We start from the raw sequence: 24,836 nt of genomic DNA on the forward strand, positions 1-24,836 counted from the left end.
CTTCCTTCCTTCCTTCCTTCCTTCCTTCCTTCCTTCTTTCTTTTCTTTCTTTCTTTCTTTCTTTCTTTCTTTCTTTCTTTCTTTCTTTAGTTACAACACACTGATTACTCTTGGAGGAATCACCCCAACCCCACTCTGACTGTGTGGCTCTGCTGGGGCCGACCCAACGTCCAGCCCTCGGCATAGGCATGACCACTTGTGGCCAGGAGGATGGAGCAAACTGACTTCACAAGCACGGATACATAACCCAAATCAGGACAATGAGACACAAGCCCAAATCTTTTCTTGGAACAAGTGGACAAGAGGGGTTCTCTTTTTTCTGGGAGGTAACATAAGCCCAAGTGGGGCGAGGGGGCACTTCACGGCAGGGGGCAGGAGCATGGTTACCTGTGAATGTTGCCCACCCAGGGGAAAACAGAGCCAGGGGAGGTGGTATAACTGCAGCCTCTGGACCCAGCCATTCCTAAGGCCAGAGCAACGTTGGGTTTCTCAAGTGTGTGAATCAATAAAGTCTTTTTTTTGTTTTTGTTTTTCTGCCCCCCCCCTTTTTTAAAGAATTTGAGGTGGATTACTACACTTGCAACTGAAAAAGTCATGAGTGACACAAAAGGTCCAATATATCCTTAGATGGACTGATGTAAGACACTTCTTCAGCTTTGTGGGCTTCACGTGTCCACTGCTAAGAACTCTGCCACACATGAGAAGTACTGAGATTTGGAACCTCCTCAGGTTCAGAGTTGAAGGTGAAATTAGGGGATAGTAATGTTTGTCTTATTTTGTCTTTGCTCTAACATTTCCCAACTTATGTTAGGCCAATATAATCAAAGACAGATATCCCTAATCATAAGAACAGGGTATAAGTTCCTTAGTAGCAAACTAGTCTAGACACTATAGCCTATCAAAAAGGACCACCACACCCTTTGGTAACAATCCACAGCAAAAAGGACCACCACACCCTTTGGTAACAATCCACAGCAATCCATAAACATGTGGGATGAAATAATATTCTAGTAACATCTATTATTTTTCCCCTAACAAAATCAAATTTTAAAGCAATAGGAATTTAGTGGAGATGATTAAGAAGCAACTCTGCTCCTATTCCAAATACAGAAGGTCTGGATAAATTATAAGAAATTACTTAAAATACAAAATTATGCTCAAAAGATAGAGAAATTTAAGGTATGAAAAAGGAAGGGGAAACTCAAACCATCAGCCTAAGCAGTGTAAAGTTGCCTGGTGTAGGGGAAGGGGGAGTGTTAGGGGCAAAATTCTCTCTTTACGACTGAATCTTTAATGCCAGCACCAGGATGGGTATGAAGGCCTCTGTGCTCACAGTAAGGAAGGTTAACTGAGCCCACACAGTGCAAGTGCTGAAAACCAGTTATCTGTGAACAAGAACTAGAAGAATTTTACCTGGAGACAAGACGTGAAGAAAACTTAGGGTGAAAAAATCATTCAAAACCAATTTATACCTGAAGACCCCAAGCCTGTGTAGATACAGATAATGTGGTGACAGGAGCTTTGTGTGAAGAAACTACACTAACACCAAAATTACTGAGTCCTAATGAAATCTGTAGGCAAATGCTACACTGCCTCTTGGGTTCACCTTCCACAGGCTGGGCACACACAGACTCCCATGGAAATCACCTCCTGCTCCAGACAAGCTCATTTCAGAAACAATTCCCCAGTCAACGTAAGTCAATAGTAGTGGAGGGGCGCCTGGGTAGCTCAGTGGGTTAAAGTCAATAGTAGTGGAACATTTTATTATGGCCCAAAGCACTCTGGGACAGTTCCCAAAAGCCAATTTTCTCTAGAAACACAGCAGCTTTGGTAGAAAATTTATTTCAAACCGATTTTATTATTTCATATCCACATATACAAACGGTTTCTAATTTATATGTATTACTTATTAACCACATTTATCTTTCATCTTCCTGGTTCTTAAGATTAAAATCAGTCTCCCAGGGGTTTTCTACAATGAGCATTTTTATGATGAATATGTTTCCTGATTTGCTCTCCCACTCTTTGAGCCAAGATATCATTGAAGATATGTGACTAAGAATTGCATGTTCAGATGTAATCGTTCTTTTTCTGAAGCAGGTGAACTATGATGTTCCTACATTTCTGAGGCAGCCGTTCATACACCTCTATTTAAAATTTCAGTCCAGACTGATGAGATAGTATCAGCAGCAGAGTCCTTCCAGTCCAACATGGAGACGTATGCCTGTCAAAAGGCGGCCTGTCAATTTGTAAGTCGGCTTCCTCCTTCCTGCGCACGTATGGAGCCCTGGTAATGGGAAGATCACGAGGCCAGACCTAAGGAGGCCTGCAGTCTGGCCCTGCACTGTCCTCCCCACAGGCATCTCACCTCGCCACAAGTCACGGAACCTCCCCAGGCTTCTGCTTCCAGACCTATAACCTGGAGATGACATCCCAGTAGCTCACACTTGTTGTGAAAAGTCCTGACAGAGAGGATGAAGGGAATCATGGGAAGATCACAGATGTGGGAGAGACCCCACACTAGTCCTCCAATAGCACCTCATGTGCCCTGAAGCAAGCCGACTGGACTTTGATGCTTTTCATCTGGGATTCTGTAACCCCTAAACTCCTTCTCCCATTTGACACTTTGTTATGACGTCCCCTGGAACTAGTCTCTCTCTGGATTTCTGTTTTGCATGTTGTTTTTAAGATAGCATGTTTTGACCTTTCTTAGATCACCTGAAGTTGTTTTCTGTATCTTTTATTTTATGCCCATAGCCGCCATCATCGGAGTAGCCCTTCCGCATAGGAGAGTTCTTCAAACTGTACTTATGACCCATGACTTACACTGATTTTTGACCACTACTTAAAAAAAAAAAAAGAACAGAAAATAATGTAACACATTACACTTGATAAGGTTAAGCACTGTTCACAAAAAAATTATTTATGTGCGTGTGTATGTGTGTCTTATTAGGCTACAACGCAAAATGTGTTTCCCACTGTCAGTCATGATCAAAGAGTTGGAAAGCACTGCCCTACAAAGAGCAAAGCCTGTCATGTCATCCCCTTGCTAAAAATCCTTTTTTGGGGGGGCACCTGGTGGCTCAGTCAGTTGGGCATCTGCCTTTGGCTTGGGTCATGATCTCAGGGTCGTGGGATGGAGCCCCACATCTTGCAGGGACCCTACTTCTCCATTTCCCTTGGCCACTCCCTCTGCTTGTTCTCTCTCACTCTCTCAAATAAATAAGCAAACAAAATAAAATAAAATCCTTTTGTTAACTGTTTGTTTTTAAGTTTTATTATTGAAGTATAGTTGACATACAATGTTAGATTAGGTGTACATCATAGTGATTCAACAAGCTTAAAATCCTTTCATGGTGTCCCACTACCAGGGACAAAGCTCACTAACTTCAACGTGAGCTACAGGTCCCAATATCTCTCAGAATCACTTTGTTCCACGCAATCCCTTGTTCCCCTTGCCCCAGCAGCCATGGGATCTTTTCAATCCCTCTTTCAACATTTTGAAATATTGTTCAAAATGACGAGTTCAGAACTCGTCATGTGACAGACAATGTTCCAGCCACATCAGATCGCACAGAGCACTTTCCCGCCCTCACAGAGCTTATGTGCCAGGACTCGAACACAGCCTGCTCACCCCCATCCCACATACTGTTGAGCTAAGGATCACTTCTTCCCCAGGACCCAGATCAGGGGCATCAGAATCACCTTCCCTACCATGTCCCCACCATTCCTTTGAAAGATCATTGAAAGATCCTGACTGAGTTTCAAAGACTTATTCAGAAGACAAGAGGATAATGATATCATTAGAGATAGAAAAGAGGACTGAAAAGTTCTCAGAATCTAATTTCCTATTAAAGGGAAGCAAACTGGAGGTTAAACTCTCTTCACAGTCGATAACACGTATAAAATAGAAGTCAAGTGCAAGCCATTCACCAGTTCATATTTCAGAGTCACTTGTTTCAAATGGATCCAACTCTATTACTTGCTCTGCAGGTGGAAAAGAGGCTAGAGGATCCTTACAATTTTACATTTCATATAAAGCAAAAAGGATCCTCACACCCCTTTTTACCTAAAACCTAATTACAACCAGAGGGTCATGAGATGATCTAGGAGCTTGGAGGAGGAAAGGTAGTGCCTGGGAGTCAGAGCAGAGCAGCAGGCCATGGATCCATAGCTCAACTAGCTAGCAAGAAAGGTAGCTCCCAGAACACCATGCGTTTGCTCTGGTCACATCGTTTTCTCTGCTTCAAAGGCTCTTCCCCTTGCTCTTCTCTCCCCAGTAAAATCTGCTTCCCTTTGAATTTTAGCTTACGTATCTGTTTTGTGAAACCTTTGATTTTCCTTCAAGAAACTGATCATGTCGCCTGTGTCCTCATAAACACTACAAGTTTTGTAATTTTCACATGGCTCGGCAGACAGGTGCTCAGTGTCTGTCTATCCCACTAGATTATGAGCTCCACGAAGGCAGGAATTGCAGCATATTCATTTTTCCATTTCCACATCTCATTCTTCGCACAGTGCCTGGCACTTACCAGGGTTTATTCTCTGTTCTATATTTATTGCATATTTATAGAGACTATAAAGACTATAAAGAGCTCTGCTAAGTCATTCAGTTTCTTCCAATACCAAGGCAAATCTTTCCATGACTACCTAAAAATAATCAGCCCTCACTTGTGATCAAGCTTCTTCTGTTGCACCTGTTTCGATTCCTATTCTGGAATATTCTTCCCACCCATTGCTGGGACCCAATAAAAAAAATAAGAGATGGAGAAAACACAAGCACAATTACACTAAAGTAAAAAATGAAAGAAAAAGGGCATTGCCTCAAGTAAGATCTGGTAACACCTGCTGTTATAATGTGCAGGTACGTATTTAATTAATAGTGCATCTTAAAGGACAGATCTGGTGAAAACCCAAGCTGAATTTATCACACAGAAAACTCCTTCTAAACCATAAGAGATACTTAGAGCTTACATCCTTGGGCCCAGATGGTCTTTAAAATTTTTACCATGTCTATATTTTACATCCAAAAAGTTATTCAAATGGGTGCTCTCAGTAAGTTCCAAACTTTCCAACAAAGACATGAACTTACCTTTTTAAGTTCATGATATTTAATGACTGATATTCAACAAGGGCACCAAATAGGTTGTAAGAGAGTGATGAGTTATTTTTTGGTCTAGAAAATTAGAAGGGGAAACCAAAGCATGTGACAAATTGCAACTTAGACAAAAGGTGAAAACCTGAAATTCCTTTAAAGCAGATTGTGAAAACTGACTACGACGTTTGATCTATTGACTCATGTCAGGATTTTCTACACACAAAATTGTCAAAGTGCTGAACAAAAGGCTTTTCTGAGGTGAAAAGATTTTCACAGGAAGTGGTAAGGTGACTCATCAGGCTTCTTTGGTTATTTTTTTAAATGCAGAGACTCCACTTGGAATGAAATTGGGTATTTAAAGTATGCAAATATACTTGTTGGATGCTTCTACTATGCAAAATAAACTGATTCTCTAGGCAAACTTTCTCACTGAGAAGGTTTAATGAAAGGGGAGCCATAGTTCTTAGTAGAACCTAGGTAAAAAACACTAAGATGAACTCCTATTCTTCATTTATTCATTTGGTAAATCTTTATGGGGTATGTCCAACGTGCCACATATCGTTCTTGGTACTAAGGAAAATGGGTGGCACTAGTCTTTAAGAGCTTATACTCTGACAGAGAGAACTAGGCATGCAAACAGACAAATGCAAAAAAGCGTGATAGGATTTGTGACAAAGGGATTCAGAAAATATGAAACAAGAATGAAGGGGTCACTTTTGTCTGGAGGAAACCCAGAAGATTTCTTAGAAGAGGCAGCACTCTGACATAACATTCCAGCAATTGAGACACTTCTCAATAGGAAAATGAATGAATAAGAGTTTAGGACATCTTCGAGGCTAGAAAAAAAGCCACCCAACAGAGTTTTTGAATGTTTAGAGACATTTCAGTACTCAAAAGAATGTACTTCCTGTATAGGAAATAGATTTTTGCCATCAACTGCTGAAATGGCTTCCAAGCCCACCATTGTTGGTTTGTTGGATTATTGTTGCTGTTATACTGCTCTCTCAGTTTCACATGACTGACAACCTTTGAAAGTAGGGAAGATGGGTAAAGGTTTGATCTATGTATTGTACTTCAAAACTTCCTGGAGAAGAAAATGAAAGACAATTGTGTACGGTAGTTCAATGAGACTTAGAATTTTGGTACTTAGTGATAAACTGTCAGATAAGTTCTTCTCATAATGATGCTAAATGCTAGGGAATGTGGGGCCATATACATTTGGTATAGAGACGGTCAATACTTATAGCCTTCAGAGACTGACACAGAGATACAGTGGCTCAAATTCCCATGTTTTTGTCAGAAAAGGGTTAAAAGCATAGGATTTCTTGGAATTATACAGGGAGTAGGTGACTATTACAATTTATCTCTAGTTAATTCTTTGTTAGAAGTGTTCCAGTTATAGAGATTAGTGGTGGTCAAGGAGTTAGTGGTGATACCCCCCACTGATTTCATAGAGGCAGGTATGGCTGTGGCCTTCCACTGACCCCAAACCATCTGGGCCTGGGCATAATGCCCTAACTCCTGAACTCTGTATTCCTTGGTCACACCTTCTCCTTTTTTAGAAATGAGGCACTCAAAGCTGAACATTATAAAAGGATTATGTTGCATAATTGAATTGAACTCACTTAAAGTACCCAAAAGTTAGAGCTCCTAAACTCTAATTTGATGTTTGTCTTATTTGAGGCAATTTCTTTTTTTTTTTTCTTTTCTTTTTTAAAGATTTTATTTATTTATTTGACAGACAGAGATCACAAGTAGGCAGAGAGGCAGGCAGAGAGAGAGGGGGAAGTAGGCTCCCCCTGAGCAGAGGTGGATGTGGGGATCAATCCCAGGACCCTAAGATCAAGACCTGAGCCAAAGGCAGAGGCTTAACCCTCTGAGCCACCCAGGCGCCCCTGAGGCAATTTCTGAACCACTGATTCTGAGTGTCCCTTGAATCTAAAGTCACATGCATATTTAAATGAATCAAGATTAAAGTCATTTGGAAAAACACAACTTCTAAATACTTTGACTTCACGTAATACCACAGCAACTTTAGTGTGGATATCTTTGCATACCATGATGCAATCAGTCAAAAATGCCAGTGTTCAAATAGTGGTTGTTTGTCTGAGGTCTTGTTTTTCTGGCAGAACAGGGTATTAGTAAGTCCACAATCTGCAAATTTGGTCAAGAGGCAATACCATTAAACTTGACCTTTCTACTCACCCATGCTAAGAGCAGTATGGCAGAGATTTTAGGTGCTGGTTTTTCTGACCCTGGTGCTAAAGTTGTCAAAGAAGATAAATGTTCTGGTAGATATGCTAGGAATGAAATTATATATTCCCACAGAAGTTGTAGAATCCTTTGCTAGAGGTGGTGAAGTCATATACATAGATGATAATACTGTAGCTAACTTGATGTTTAAATATGGAAGAATTGTGATGTGCTCTTTGCTTTCCACTAAATTTAGGCGTTCATTCAATGCTTGCACTGAAAGAAGGGTCAAAATTCTGTTTGAAAAGGATGCTGGGGGGCTAAGCAAAGATTGACACCTTTTCACTATAAACTGGTAGAAATGTGAGATAAAATTCAATAGATTAAAATGCAAAAGAGCACAAAAGAAAGAAAGAGAAGTACTTTGAGATAAAAAATAAAGAGAGAACTCAAACCAAAAGCAGTAAATGTCCATGCTGGCACCCTGGCATCCTGGTAGATAGCAGATCAGAAATAAGCAGTAATATCTAGAAACTAGGGCTTTAAGGACTCTGAGGTGACAAGAGACAGCCATGGGACCATGGCTGAGAGCTGGGAACAAGACCCTTTCATAAAGCTGGATTCATGGATGGGATACATCCTCCATGAAAATGGAAGCAGCAGCAGTCTCCAATGGCCCAGGGAAGTAACTAGGAAGCTTGCCATGTGTCCAGGGCTCAGGACAGGGACAAAAGCCCCCCATGAAAAACAAAATACCAAAGCCTATGATCTGTACAGATATGGGGTCTGAAATTACAATACCTTTGTAATGCAATATTCAAAAGCTAAGGAATTAATATGAAATTAGTCTTGAATAGATAAGACTCCTGCAGGGAGAGCAAAAGCAAAACCACTACTTAAAGAAAACAAATAAAAAAATGCTGTATCTTTGAAAATTTACAATCTCACTTCTGTATTACTCATGGGTTCCAGAAGATATCGCAACTGAAATTGTAAGACACAATCGAACAAAAATGAAAATCCTATATAACAAATTAAAGGTATAAAACTAAAGATAATTTGTAGTTTTAAATATATATTAGACAAAAAAGAAAGACCAAAAATTTATTAACTAAGCATTCACTCAAGAAGCTAGAAAAAGAACAACATAAACTCAAACAAGTGGGAGGAAAGTGACTATAAAGATAAGTCAGATATTAATGAAATAGAATACAATGAAGTAGTTGAGAGGAAAAAGAAAACTAAAAACACTAGGAATAAAGACAAAATCTGTCTACACAAACAGAAATGGGTTTTTAAACCATGAAAATATTATACCAATACATATGGAAAATTCAAGAGAGTGGAAAATAAATGTTCTAAAAATATATAAATTACCAAAATTGACTCAAGATGAAACAAACTGATTAAAGTCCTACTAAATTAAGGACATTTAAATAGTACTCCAAAGATTACTCAGAAGTTACTAGGCCCTAATATTTTCACATTAAGTAAACTTCACTAAAGTTTCATATAACCCTTATATTAAACTGTTCCAGAGAATGGAGAAAAAAGGAAAGCTCACCAGTTAACTTTATGATTCTCATATATCCTTGATATCCAGAGCAGAAATGGGTCATAAAGTAAAGGAAAACTATGGGCTGATCTTGACTAAAGGCGTAGTTATAAAAATGCTAAATAAAATATTAGCAAAGTGAATTGTTCAATGTGTAAAAAATACAATGTGTACCTTCACCAAGAAAAAGTTATCCTAGGAATTCCAACCTGGTTTAACATTAGACAATTAGTGTTACCATTAATATAACATAGGAGGGTAACATATTTGAGGAGAAAAACTACATGGTTTCCTCAATATATACAGAAAAATCTCTTGATAAGATTAAATAGCCATTCATGTCAAAATCCTCTAGCAAACCAAAGAAAGAAATTCTGGTTGGGAAAGGCAGTCTGCCATGGGTTCTAAACGTCTTTACATGTCCTTTCTGAGTATGTCAACCTTGAAGGCCTTAACCAGCCTGTCCCTGAGCCATTTTTGTAGCTAGCTACATAGACAATTACATAGGTCAAGGCAATCATAACATGACTACAGTGTAACCACTCATTCTGCAGGGAAGGAGGATTGCCTTGCTTATTGTTTGATATAAAATGTGCTGAGTCCCCAGCCTTGGATTCCCTAGTTGCGGCACACTGCACCACCACATCACAGCATGGGACTTAGGGTCAAGAGAGCTGGTGTTACCATATGCCCATGATGTTTGCTCTGTTGGGAATAATAAACTGTCTTGCTCTCATCCATTGAGTCTCATTATCTACTTCTGGCATCTATAGAATTATGGCAAGATAATTGGCTGGCATGTGTCTCTTTAGCCATCTTATTAATCTTTGTAATTCTTGATAGGGCTGGAGATCTTCCCTGAAAAAAGAGTATCTACAAAAAGCATACAGTGAGCATTAATTAATAATGAAATGTTAGAAACAGTCTCTTTAAAGCTAAGAAAAAGACAATCATAACCTTTATTATTATTAAAAAGACAATCATAACCTTATTTATCAATGAATAGGAGTTTCTAGCCTGTGCAAAACTAGAATGAAAGAAACAAAATTGTCATTAAGCATAGATTAGATGATTATTTAAGAAAATCTAAGGCAATTTACAAACTATTAGAAATAAGAGAGTTAGGGTGCCTGGGTGGCTCAATTGGTTAAGTAACTGCCTTCGGCTCAGGTCATGATCCTGGAGTCCTGGGATCAAGTTCTGCACTGGGCTCCCTGTTCAGTGGGAAATCTGCTTCTCCCTCTGACACTCTCCCCTCTCATGTTCTCTGTATCACTCTCTCTCTCTCAAATAAATAAATAAAATCTTAAAAAAAAAAGAAATAAGAGAGTTTATCAGGGTTGCTACATTAAAGATCAATGTATAAGAATCAGTAATGTTTCTATTTACTAAAAATTATAATTAGAAAAATGTAAAAAAAAAAAAAAAGAAAGAAAGAAAGAAAAGAAATCCTATTCACAACAACAAAAAACTAAAAGTACCATGGTATTCAAAGAACAAATGGTCAAGTTCTTCAAGAATAAAATTATATTCTTTCCTAAAGGACATGAGACAAGACCTAAGATAATGAAGAGATATAATTATGAATGAGAATAATTTACATCATAAAGAGGTCAATTTTCTTCCCAAATTAGTCTATAGACCCACTACTTTTCTTTTTTTCTTTTTAAGATTTTATATATTTATTTGACAGAGAGAGAGAGCACAAGTAGGGGAAGCAGCAAGCAGCAGACAGAGGGAAAGGGAGAGGCAGGCTCCCCACTGAGCAGGGAGCCCAACCCCAGGACCCTGGGATCATAAACTGAGCTGAAGGCAGATCCTTAACTGACTCACTCTGGGGCCCCATATATACACTACTTTTCTAATGAAGATTCCATTAGATCTCTTCAACAAAGTTACAAGGCTGATCCTAAACTTATAATGGAAGAGCAAAAGGCCAAAAATAGCCCAGGCAATTCTGGGGAAGACTAAAAAGAAACCACTCAGGGAGATATTGATAAATATTATTACATTTAAAAATGTAAATTTCAGGGGTGCCTGGGCGACTCAGTTGTTTAAGTGTCCAATTCTTGATTTTGGCTCAGGTCATGATCTCAGGGTCCTGGGATGGAGCCCCAAGATGGGCTCTGTGCTCAGCAGGGGGTCTGCCTGAGATTCTTTCCCTCTCCCTTTCTTTCTACCCCTGACCCCACTCACTCCCTCTCTCTAAAATAAATAAATCTTTTAAAAAAGTGTAAATTTCAGTGAATACTGAGTAGTATATAGAATTGTTGAATCATTATGTCATACACCAGAAATTAATATAACACTATATGTTAATTATACTTTAACAAAAAATTGTAAACTTCTACATTACATAAGGAATCATTAAAAAGTTAATAAAGAACAATTCAAAAAGAGGTTAAGCAATAACCACAAAAATGGCACAGTTGGAGAGGACCTATTTACCGTATATTTAACAAGTAAAGGATTAGTATTCAGAATTTAGAAAGAACTGAATAAGGACAACAGCAAGAAAAATGGGCAAAAGTTAATTCACAGAAGAGGAAGTTTATATAACCAATATACAAAGTAAAAGATCTCAACATTACTACCAATCAGGAAAATGTAGATCAAACTACATTAAAACTCAAAATGAAGAACATTCTATTAAAACATAAGGACTGTATCCTTTAAAATAAAGAAAGGTGGAGGAACTGATCAACATTAAAGGAGAGTGAAGATGTGACCACCAAATACTACACATGGTCTTGGAATGGGGTCCTGGACAGGGTAAAGAAATGATATAAAGGACATGATTAGCCAGTGGAAAAAAAATTATGGGTGGTACATTAGATAAAAGTGTTGTGTGTCCAGTTAATTTTCCTCAGGTGGATCATTGTACTTGCATAATACAAAAGATGTTCTTGTTCTTAGAATATAGACATTGAAATATTTAGGTATAAAGCATACATTCTGCACACAGCTTAATCTGAAGTGATTCAGAAAAATATATAAGAAAGAAATAAAATGAGGCAAAATGTTAATGATTGGTGAATCTGGATAAAGGGTATCTGAAAGTTCTTTGTACTATTTTCCCAACTTTTCCATAAGTTTGAAAATATTCCCAAGTAAAAGATTTTAAATAAAAAACCCAACAGCTATATTCTGATAACATTTTGTATCCATCGGTTCAGCAAAAATTTAAGAGTTGGATAGTACCAAATGTTGGTGAGGATGTGAAAGATAGGAACTCATACTTTTGCAAAATCTACATTGGAGAAGACTTTCATACTTTCTAGTAAGGTTAAAAATTCTATTACCTAGCAAGTCTAGACAAGGGTGCTCACTGCCATAGTGTTTGCACATTTGGTTGAGGCAAACCTCTTAAACTTGACCTTTCCTCTGACCCATGCTAAGGAGTGGCATGCCAGAGATTTTAGGTGCTGGCTTTTCTGACTTTGGTGTTAAAGTTGTCAAAGAGGATAAACGGGTCTTTCTTGAAAAGCTGAAACTGAAATTACATATTCTGGCAAAGTTGTAGAATTCTCCTTTGCTAGAAGTTGGTTAGGTCAAACACACACAGATGTTAATATTGGAATTACTTAATGTTTAAATGTGGAAGGATTATGATGTGCTCTTTACTTTCCACTGAATTTGTGAGTTCATTCAGGATTCACCCCCAAATAGGGTGGTATTTTCAAATGATGAACAATTACAAAACTGAAAAAATGAAATGTACATCTATAAGGGATTAGATAAATAAAGTATGTATTGCATAAAATGTAAATATCTATCATAGTTAAATAGACTAGATCTGCTTATATCATCAGAGATAAATCTCAAAAACTATAATATTGAGTATTTTATTTTATTTTTTTTTAAAGATTTTACTTATTTATTTGACAGAGATCATAAGTAGGCAGAGAGGCAGGCAGAGAGAGAGGAGGAAGCAGGCTCCCTGCTGAGCAGAGAGCCCAACACAGGCCTCAATCCCAGGACCCTGGGATCATGACTTGAGCCGAAGGCAGAGGCTTTAACCCACTGAGCTCCAGTACTGAGTATTTTTAAAAGCATGTTGTAAAAGGATAGATAAAAGCAATATGATACTAGTTATATAAACTTCAAAAATTTAAAACAATAATATGTACCACTTACATGCACATACACATGCAACAAAAGCACTAAAACATGAGTAAAAGGATATACACTGATTTCAGTTTAATAGTAATAGCTAGAAAAAGAGGAAGGGAAATGGACTTGATGGGGGCAGTCTTAAAACATACCTGTATTGGGTCACCTGGGTGGCTCAGTCAGTTAAGCATTTGACTCTTGATTTTGGCTCAGGTCATGATCTCGGGGTCATGAGACCAAGCCCCATGCCCACAACAGGCTTTGTGCTGGGCTCTCTCCCTCTCTCTCTGCCCCTCCCCCCTCCAAACTAAACCAAAACAAAGCCCACAACAAATCTGGAATAATTTTTTTCTTTAAAAAAAGAAAAGGAGACAGACACAGCAAATTGTGAACTATTTTGTAGGTATGAAATGTATATTGAATAATTTAAAAGAAAACAGTTTTAAAGAAAGACATGGATGTGTATCAGCCCTCTTTGGAACTTCATAACATACCCATAATTTCAAAGGAGATCCCATATTTAAAGCTCTCTTAAAACTATGAAATAATAAGTCAAATTTTTTAATATCTGTAGCAAGAATAACTCAAGGAAAGAAACTTTTCAGGTTCACTCTTTCAGAAGTTGATATAGGTAATTCCTTTCCCCCTAAATTGTTCTTTATAAATCATCAGACATATACTGAGCTATAGTGAAGGTTTTAGTCAGATCTCAAGTATTCTGCACTTTTTCTTTGAACTGTAAATATTTTCAGAAAGAACACTTCAAAATGTGATTGGTATCCATTCTTGCTGTGTGCATGTAACACACTATTGCTATCAACTCCCTAAGGCATTGCACTTTCAATTAAGAGATACTCTGTTTTTTTCTTTGAAAGATAAAGCCTGTCAAGTTTTTTTTTTTGAAACAATGTTTGCTTTTAAACTTACATCCATAAGCAGAAATTACATGGTTCATTTAACTTGGATACACTATTAGGAAACAAACTTAACTTACTTTAAATCTGCTTTGCTTTCAAAAACAAGCTCATATTTTGGAAACAACTTAAAATCACTCCATTTCTTTTTGCTAGATAGGGTGCTTAACAATGCCAGAAATGTAGGTGCCTGGGTGGCTCAGTGGTTTAAGCCTCTGCCTTTGGCTCAGGTCATGATCTCAGGATCCTGGGATCGAGCCCCGTGTCGGGCTCTCTGCTCAGTGGGGAGCCTGCTTTCCCCCCCCCCCCCACCGCTCTCTGCCTGCCTCTCTGCCTACTTGTGATCTCTGTCTCTCAAATAAATGGATGAGATCTTTAAAAAAAACAAAAAACAAAAGAAAAAAACAAAAACCACAATTCCAGAAATGAAAATCAAGGGGCTCTGATGTCCAGTTTTCCTAGAATTTAGCCTCTAAAACAATTCCTTGATAACAACTTTAAGATAATTTTATAAGAATATAAGGGAAGTTTGGAGTTTGAAAGAAAAAATGTTTTCAGTTATCTGTGATAAATGAAAATGGACAATGACACAAAAAACATAAATATTTAGTAAATGCTTAATGGGTAACAAAACCCCAGGAGGGTAAGACGCTGCTTTGTATGTATAAGGAAGGTAGGAAAAAATGGGAACCAGGCCTCCAGAAAATGCAGAAAACATGACAGTAGAGAGAACAAAGAGAAGGTTAAACAATTTTGGAGACACTTATTAGCAAGCTATGTTCAGAGATGCCAACAAAATATGGCATCAGGGAAGCTGAATCAAGTGTGCCCAAGACTTTGTGGCCTGGATGAATTTTATTTGTATGGATTAGAGATGATTCCAGGCAGTTCTAAAATCCAATATTGACCAGCTACCCTTCTCTTCAATTTCTGATAAAAGGGCTATCCATCAGCAATCAAATAACCAAAAAGGCAAGAAAAGTCAAAAAGGAAGAGGAAAAGGAGGAGCAATGTAAAGAGATACAGCTTTATTATATACAAATATAGTAAGCAGGTAGTCAGCAGAGAATGCTAAAGGTCTGCGAGCAATGGCAATACTTTAAAACATTTAGCCCGGGGAAGGCCTGAGCCTCCAGGCAATCCCTGCAGGTCCTTGCAGGGCTCCGATGCTGGAGGTCCCACTGCCAGGCCAGTTCAGGGAAGGTCAGGAGTGGGGTGCAGAAGCAACACCCAGAGGACTCTGTACAGCTTCTACTTACTCACCAGGGTCTTAGTGTTACAATATCTTAATGGTGAGGCTGCACAGATGCCCACAGGCGCGTGCTACCCCAGGTAGCACCATTCTGCGTCACAAGACCTGCCTTCTAGACAAAGGACCACAGCTCTCCCGGGCTCCCTCTCAGAGCTCTGAGGAGCTGTCCCAACTTCTACAATTCAGAAACTCTCAGCGTATTCTAGAACTAAAACAATACCTGTAAACAAACAAGATTCCAGTATAGAGACTTTGCTGCTCTGAAACCTAAAAATTATAGATGTGGTTTAAACAAAAAATTCAGTCACTAGATTATTATATAGCATGATAGACATCCTAGCAGTGAACAAAAGCAGGCTAGTCAATGATTAAAAAAAAAAAAATATGGAGAGGTGGGTTACCTACTGTCCACTAGTGCTCAGCATATAAAAGAACAACAATTACAATACTCGGTTTCCATAAATAGTACAGAAACCTCAGGTAGTCAGAGTTTTCAGGGCTAGAATTATTCTGCATAGCTGTTTTTAAAACAACTTTAAAAAACAGGTTATTAACCTGTCAGAATGGCTCAAATCAACAACACAAGAAACAATAGATGTTGGTGAGGAAGCAGAGAAAGGGGAACCCTCTTGCACCATTGGTGGGAATGCAAACTGGTGCAGCCACTCTGGAGAACAGTGTGGAGGTTCCTCAAAAAGTTAAAAATAGAACTACCCTAGGATCCAGTAATTGCACTACTAGGTATTTACCCAAAGGATACAAAAATACTAATTCAAGGAGATACATGCAACCCTCTGTTTATAGCAGCATTATCCCCAAAAGCCAAATTATGGAATAGCTTAAATGTCCATCGATTGATGAATGGGTAAGGAAGACGTGGTGTATATATAAAATGGAATATTATTCAGTCATAAAAAAGAATGAAATCTTGCCATTTGCAACAACATGGATGGACCTAGAGAGTATTCTACTAAGTTAAATAAGTCTGCCAGAGCAAGACAAATGCCATATGATTTAACTCATAGGTAGAATTTAAGAAACAAAACAAACAAGCAAAAGAAAAAAAGAGAGAGAGAGAGAGAGAGAGGGAGAACCAAAAAAACAGACTCTGAATTATTGAGAATGAACTGATGGTTACTAGAGGGAGGTGGGCAGGGGGATGGGTGAAATAGGTGATGGGGATTCCGGAGTGCACCTGTACATGAGCACGGGGTGTTGTGTGGAAGTGTTGAATCTCTATATTGTACACCTGAAACTAACATTACATTGTATGTTAACCAACTGGAATTTGAATAAGAACTTAAAAAACAGAACAAACAGGTTTTTAGTTCTATAAGTATTAAAATAGTTATACTGTCAATATTTTATTTCATACTGTAAATTTTTTTAAAGATTTATTTTTAGAGAGAGAGTGTGCACTCGAGTAGGGAGAAGGGCAAAGGGAGAGGGTGAGAATGTCAAGCAGACTCCCTGCAGAGCGTGAGGTCATGAGACCGTGACATGAGCCAAAACCAAGAGCTGGACCTTTAACCAACTGAGCCACCCATAGTGGTGGCCCTGTGTGGTAAATATTTTAAAAGAAAATCTTTCTTTTAAAAGAAAGTGTTTCTTTATAGGAAAGTATCCTGTAAACTTTTATTGCCTTCTCAAAAAGGATAAGGTAGGCTTTTCTCAATAATTCAGGATAATCAGGGACGTCCAACTGGCTCAGTCAGAACATGTGACTCTCATTCTTGGGGTCATGTGTTTGAGCCCCATGTTGGGTATGAAGAAATAAATGAACAAAAACTTAAAAAATTAATTCAGGATTATCATTATGAATGTGAGGAAAAATAATTCTCTTCCATTACTATAATGAATAAAGATGAAACCACAGAAACAAAAAGTCTATGAAATCCTTCCTATGTAATACCAGCAAAATCTTTTTCTTTCTTTTGTATATAAAATACCACCGTGAGGAATCTAAGAATTGACAGAATAGGAATCCCACGAGTGATGAAGCAGATTGTTACACGATTATTCCAATCACTAAATGCACAACATAAACATGTGTGCGTGTTAGACTCATTCAGCATAGCTCAAGAGACATTACGATATCATTCAAATAATGCATGTACACTAAAAGACAAGGACGCTTTCCTGGTGAACAACAACAAAACAACACAAACACAAACTGCATTTAATTGATTTCTCCTTCAAGTTACTAACAATCCTGACAAGCCTTAGCGGAGTTGCCCTTTTCATACAATGAACGCTGATTTATCAGGGGAAGCTCTCACTGCCGTTCTCCCTTCACACTCATCTTCCTCCTTTATCTTAAGGGGGAAAAAGTAATCTTACCTCAGTGCATTGGGTGTGATTTAATTTTCAAAATTTCAAGATACTATTCCTTCCATGTGGTCTCTACCGAGGCCCTTTCTTCCCTGTGTCCCATGCCCTTCCCCCCTGGATTTCCGATTCTTTGCCTTGTGTTATCCTGAGATGAGAGAATAGACAAGGAAAAATAGTATATCAAGGAACAGTCTATCCTCATTTCCACGGCATTGCCTTTTTCAGGGGAAGGAGGTAAGTTTCCTCTTTCACTGCTTCCTGTTCGTGAAGGGGGGGAACAGCAGACTTGAGGAGTAAAGGAAAGAACGATACACCGAACAGGTGAGGGCCCAGGTATATTCTGGCTCCTGAGGCATCTCCATCCCCTTTATAGCTCCCAAGGCCACAGAGACGTGCCTGGACAGAATCCCATTCCATCAGGACTCCTCCCTGTGCTTTCTAGGCTGGTGATCAGCTAGTCAGACCAACCAGTCTGAACCCACTCAGCAGCTCAGGCTTTCCCAAAAGCTTAGCTTCTTTGCTTTTTACACACAAAAAAATGTGTAAAACATACACATTTTAACAGTGAGTTTCTGGAAACTACCCTCGTGGTCCAGTCAGTGGGACTGCATCTAATACTGGGAATTTGGCATGAAAGAATGAAGCAGGGCAGTAGTATCCTGGCAGAACCCAGGGCGGTTCTCTCTGTTGACATCAGCATGGTTCACATCAGGCCAAAGCCAGCATGTATTTTTTTCTCCTCACTCTCCCCTCACTTCATGTGGCCAAAATGGCAGTCGCTTTTGATGATCATGACGTGGAATTCAAAAACTGAATTCTTGAAATAGATCTTTTCTACTAGTTCTAATGAGATGTAATTCCCATATTGTACAATGGACCTTTTTAAAGTGTTATAATTTAATGGGTTGAATATATTCACCAAGTTGTACAACCATCACCATAGTGAATTTTAGAACATTTTCATTACTCCCAAAACAAACTCCATACCAGTGAGCACTTACTCCCGTTCCTTTTCCCCTCAGCCCTAAGCAACCACTAAACCAATTTCTAGCTCTATAGAGTTGCCTAGTCTAGACATTTCACATACACGGAATTATAAAATATGTAGTTTCCTTTGACTGTTTTCTTTCACAGTGTGGTATTTTCAAGGTTCATCCTGTGGTAGCACATATCAGTGCTTTGTTCCTTCCTACACCTGAGTAATATTCTGCTGCCTGCTTATGCCTCCTTTCATTTTCCCATGCATCAGTTGATGGACATTAGGAGGTTTCCCACTTTTTCACAATTACAAATAACGCTGCTATGAATGTGTACACATTTTTGTGTATGCATTCAACTGACTTCAGAATAAAATTTGATTTTAAAATGAACCAGGCCTCCCTCCCTTTCTAGCCCCATAGTGAAGAAGGGAAAACTGTCCTTCACTTCCTCCTTGGATTTTCCAAAGCAGGAATAAAGAGAACCAGGTCCCCTCTCTGGAATGGAGGTGGCTGGCGTGCTGCCCGTGGATGGCAGGGCACAGAGCTTCATCTGCTCCTCCCCTTCCTCATTCCCACCACCATTAAAATCACAGTCAAGCTTGGGGAATAGCAACTTACAGATGAGCTAATCAGCACTTGGGGAAACTTCCATGAAAGGCAGACTATTGGAAGTGGAATTAAACTATTAGGAGGGAGAGAGTGCCAAGGACGTGCTTCCTCTGCTATAACAGTTACCTACCAATTCTACCCACTGTGCCATGAAATTATGTGCCAAGAGAAATTACTTGATGTATGGTTCTGAGTAGCAAGGCTGTGCAAAGCCTAAGACCTGGTATTCACGCTGGTGACCACAGACTGTACTTCAAGTAGCAAGGAGCTACGGGCAGCTCTGTCTTTCTGTTATCATCTTTTCTTTTTTTAAGAAAAAGATTTTATTTATTTACTTGAGAGAGAGAGAGAGAGAGACAGAGAGACAGAGTGTGAGAGATAGAAGAGTGAGAGGCAGTGGGGTGTAGGAAGGGCAGAGGGAGAGGAAGAAGCAGGCTCCCCTCTAGCAGGAAGCCAGATGTGGGGCTCAATCCCAGGACCCTGGGAACATGATCGGAGCCAAAGGCAGACCCTTAACGGACCGACCGAGCCACCTAGGCGCCCCGCGTTTTGTAATTTTCATATCAATTATAGCCTAAGAGAGATTTTTGCCATGCTGATTTTTTGCCAATTCTTCCAGGCTCTGATGGTTCATAAATACAAACTATTATCTTTCAGAATAATTGGGCACAAAGATACAAAATTCATATGCTAAAATTTTTTCTTTTGGGGGGCCTTTCTGGGAAAGTCTCCCCCTCCAACCCTGTAAAAACTCTGTTGCCTGTCCATTGCATGAACAGATGTTTGTTTTGTTTTGTTTCTGAGGTGGGTGATATAAAGATTGTTGGAGAAGCTAGAGACAGAGGTGAAAATAACAGGATCTTTTATTGGGGAGATGTCTTAATAATTTTTAAAATTGGGGGCAAAACCTCCAATTTCTCCCCCATTCTCCAAAATTTATCTTCAACTACAAACAGAGGGCAATGGGAGAGAAAATGGAGCCTCCAGAAAAGGATATTTTTGTATCTGAAGATAGAGAAAAGAGAGTGAGCGATGGCTGGATAGCAGGGACAGCGATGAGGAAAGGAAAATGCTGTATGGGACTGCCTCCTCCCTGGAAAGGCGCTACACTGGAGACCCTCATACAGTCTCGTGCAGTCTTCCCTTCCGTCCTCATTTCACACATGCTCAGTCATTTGTCCAAAGTCACAGCATCTGAATAGTGACCCAGCATCTGAATCCAAGTCAGCCTAGGGCAGTCATATGCAAAACAATTTTTTAAAATGTTTGCTCACTTTCTAATATTATGAAACATATCATACGTGCAACAGGCCACATTATGTCCACATGCACTTTATAGTATCATAGTAAAACCAACACCTGTCTTCTTACCACCTTAGCTTGATAGAATTTTACCCAAGTATTGGAAGCTCCCTTGTGTCCCATCCCTGATTGTGTCCCCTTCTCTCCCTCCATCTGCATAGGTACTGAATTTTGTGTTTATGATTCACTTGTTTTCCTTTATACTATCACTCATGACTGGAAGATCTCTTTTTAGATTTCTTACTTACCTATCAGGCCGGGGCGGGGGGAATGGAGGTGAAATTGGAATAAAGAAAACAATTAATAAAGGTCTGTATTTTTTTAATGGAAAAAGAAGCAAGACTAGGATGTGAAGCTTTTTTACCTTAAAGAAATGTTGGGGAGACTAGTGAAAAAGTCAAGAGCAGCAGATGTGAGCAGAAATTCAGAGGCAAACATGGAGTTTTTAACAAATGAGAGGGTGACTTTGAGCAAATATCCTCCGCTCATCTGTATTCTCTTCTTCCCTTCCACCTCTCGGAACTCCTCACTCCCTCTCTGACAGACTGGGTGGGGGTTCGGTGACCACACATGTCCCTTTGCCTGCGAGTATAGTTTATGCCCGTTGTGCTGGCAAAATTGTACAAACATCTCCCCACTCTGAAAACTGGGCAGGCTTAGGTGATCTTGTCACCCTCAGCACTGGGGATTGAACGATGAATAAAACGGGCTCCCTTCTCATTTGCAGTTTACAACCAGTTCCCCCACTGGTTAGTCCCAGCTCCTCCGACCATGGAGTCCTTTGTCTTGATTTGTCAACAATACTGTGTGGGAACATTGCATCCTGAACATTTCAGCAGAGATGGGACAGAAGTTCCTAGTAGAGGTGTTTCTGGAAAGACTGGATGAATAAAGAGAAGAGAGATGACATTTTCAGAAGACCCTCCCACCCCCCAAGGACGGAGTGCTTACATGTAGGGGGCACTGGCTGCTCAGTCAGGAGCCAGGGAGACATCGGTGACTCATCAACACTGCGGAGGGAAACCCTGGCTCTTTCTCAGCTGCCCGTTAGCACATAGCACTTTACCCAGACTTGTCAATTTTCCAAACTTCTGACACAGGTAAGAGACATTCCCACACAGCAGTGGCACAGAGTTGGAGGGAAATGCAATCAGTACATTACAGAATTTCATTTCCTTCCATGAAGGAAGATCGGAGAGAAAACACACATAACATAGCTGCCACACTACAGACAGAACTAAATGGCACTGGGAAATACTACTTGTAAAGTGTGGACAACTCATTCCCATAGCTCATTCATCTATTAAATATTTATTAAATGTCTGGGGCGCCTGGGTGGCTCAGTTGGTTAAGCGTCTGACTCTTGATTTCGGCTCAGGTCATGATCTCAGAGTCCTGGGATCCAGCCCCAAGTCAGCCTCCACGCTGGGCATGAAGCTTGTTTAAGATTATCTCTCCCTCACCTTCTGCCCTTCCACCCCCACTCACGCCCTCTCTCTCTCTCTAAAAAATATATATGTTTATTTATTACATGACTATTACACTGTCGGCAAAGATTTCCAAAGAAGCAACATAAAAGAACTGCAGAAGAAAAGGTTGATAAATTATTAGACCTTATTAAAATTGAGAAATTCTGAACTTTAAAAGACACGATCAAGGAGCACCTAAGTGACTCCATCAGTCAAGAGGGTAAGCATCTGACTTGTGATTTTCGGCTAAGGTTATGATCTCATTGCTGGTGAGATCGAGCTCCGTGGAGGGTTCCATGCTCAGTGGGGAGTTTGCTTGAGATTCTCTTCCGCTGCCCCTCTCCACACCTCATCCCCCTGCGCACTCTTTCTCTCAAATAAATAAATAAAGCATCTAAAAAATTAAAAAAAGAAGAAACACTATCAATAGAATAGAGAAGCTACAAACTGAGAAATCACATATATATTTGTCATATTTGTATATATGCATAAGCATTCTTTATATATATGCATTCTTTATATTATAAAAGAATGTAGTTATATATGCAAGGATGTGTATAAATCAATAATTTGTAAAGAAGAAAATCCATTTTCTAAAATGGGTAAAATATTTAAACAGTCACTTCACCAAAAAAGGATATCAACTAGCCAGTAAGTTTATGAAAAGTTGTTCAACATCATTAGTAATTAGGGGGAGATAAATTCAAACCACAATGAGATACACTATTAACCACCACGGTACACAAGAATGGCTAAAATTACAAGGACTGATGAGCAACCGGAACTCTAACACTGCTGATGGGAGTGGAAATGGATATGGTCACTTTGGAGAATAATTTGGTAGTCTCCACTAAATGCAGCATATGCTTGCCATATGTCCCAGCAAATCAAAATCTGTGTATACCAAACAGAAATGAGAACATATTTATGTTCACCAAAAGATACATATAAGGATATTCAGAGAAACTTTATTCATAATAGTGAAAAACTGGAAACAATCCAGAGATCCAGTGACAATACAATGTATAGAATAAACTGTGACACACTTGCATAATAGAATATTACACAACAATAAACTACTGCTTCGCAAAATATGGATGACTCTTATAGACACCATATTGTGTGAAAGAAGCATATCATATGATTCCAATGATACGAAGATCTAAACTGTGAAATTAGCCCATAATGAAATACAGCTCAGAACAGTAGTTATTTTTATGATGGGTAGGTGGTAAGGACCGTGCACAAGGAAGCCTTCTGGAGCAATAGTATTCCGTATTATCTGGATTATGGTCACATGCATGTATGCATATATAAAAATTAATTGAGCTGTGCACTTAATTATTTTTGTACTTTGCTCTGTGGAAGCTATACCAAAATTAGAAATGTAAGGAGGGAAGAAGAGGGGAAGGTGAAGGAGGAGAGACAAGGGGAGGGTGGGGGAAAGGAGAGAAGATCAGACCGATTTAATAAGGAGGCGCCAAAGAACCTATGGGATTTTCTATGATAAAAATATAATATTTTCTGCTTTGTTGCCAAGTCCCCCAAACCCAGCATTTCCAAACAGTAGAACATTTGTTCTTTGGTAGGTGTGAGCAGAACATAGTTTTCTTTATGAGTCCATCCTACAGGTTATTCATCTTAATGTTATATTCTGTGAATAATAACCGGCTTCATGGACAAAATTAATTAAACTATTTAGCTAGACCCAGGGATTAATTTCAATTAAAATCAACTGCAATATGAAATAACAATTTACTTAAAGGTTTACTCAAAAATGTATCTTCTGGGGTGCCTGGGTGGCTCAGTGGGGTGCCTTCAGCTCAGGTCTTGATCTCAGGGTCCTGGAATCGAGCCCCGCATCGGGCTCTCTGCTCAGCAGGGAGCCGCTTCCCCCTCTCTCTCTCTGCCTGCCTCTCTGCCTACTTGTGATCTCTCTCTCTCTCAAATAAATAAATAAAATCTTTAAACAAATATATCTTCTGCCAAAAGAAAGAGTACCTAAATTATTTTCATAGCTATTATAAAATAGAGTCAGTATTAACATTAATGGCAAGTAATAGCAGGTGAAAAAAGCCAAAATATCACAATACAACAGAAACTTACCTCTCACTATAGGAATCGATTAGACTAGAAAATTATGTAAAAATATAAAAGTGATAAAAGATGCTTTTATGTTATATATATTCAAAAAGTAAGTGTCAGAAACGTCTCAACAATCTCTTTCACACACAAAAATATGAAGCTAACATACGTTGCATAAACTTAACTTCAAATTCCTGCTCAAGAAACAAAACTCACTTCTGGGGCACCTGCTCAGTCAGTTAAGTACCTGCTGGGCTCTTGATTGTGGCTCCAGTCAGAATCTCAGATTTCTGAGATCTAATGCCACATCTGGCTCCACGTTCAGTGGGAAGCCTGCTTCTCTCCCTCTCCCTCTGCCCCTCCCCACACGCTAGCTCTCTCAAATAAATTAATTAATTTAAAAAAAGAAGAAAGAAAACTCATACTTCTGAAACAAATGTAAATAATTGCTATTTTCTAAAATACGACTTCAGAAGAAGGCATATTATGACTAAAAAAAAAAAAAGAGAGAGAGAGAGAAAGATTTCTGTTTTACCAGAATGCTTTGAGTTTTGAGCAATTTACCTTCTTAAGAAAAAACATATCACCAATTAATACCCTCTGCCCACTTTAACTTTATGCCAGAGCTCTAACAATTCAGTAAGAAAACACAAACACACCAATATTAAAATGGGTAAAGGACATTCCACAAAAGAAACACAAATAAAATACATAGCCAATAAGCCTATGAGACCATTTCTCCTTTCAGAGTAATCAAACACATGTGAATTGTACAGAAAAATGCAAATTTTTGCCTAAAAAATAGAAAAGATTTTTAAAATGTTAAAAGTTACAGATGAAACTATGAAGGAAGAGTGGGGGAAAGGAATTTCATTTCCAAGTGCAGCTTCAGTACTGAGCCAGGATACGTAAGTGAGCAGAAACACCAACCAAAC

This window comes from Enhydra lutris, unplaced genomic scaffold (assembly GCF_002288905.1).
Source record: "Enhydra lutris kenyoni isolate GAN:26980312 unplaced genomic scaffold, ASM228890v2 scaffoldscaffold58, whole genome shotgun sequence".
In the NCBI taxonomy this organism is placed as follows: Eukaryota; Metazoa; Chordata; class Mammalia; order Carnivora; family Mustelidae; genus Enhydra; species Enhydra lutris.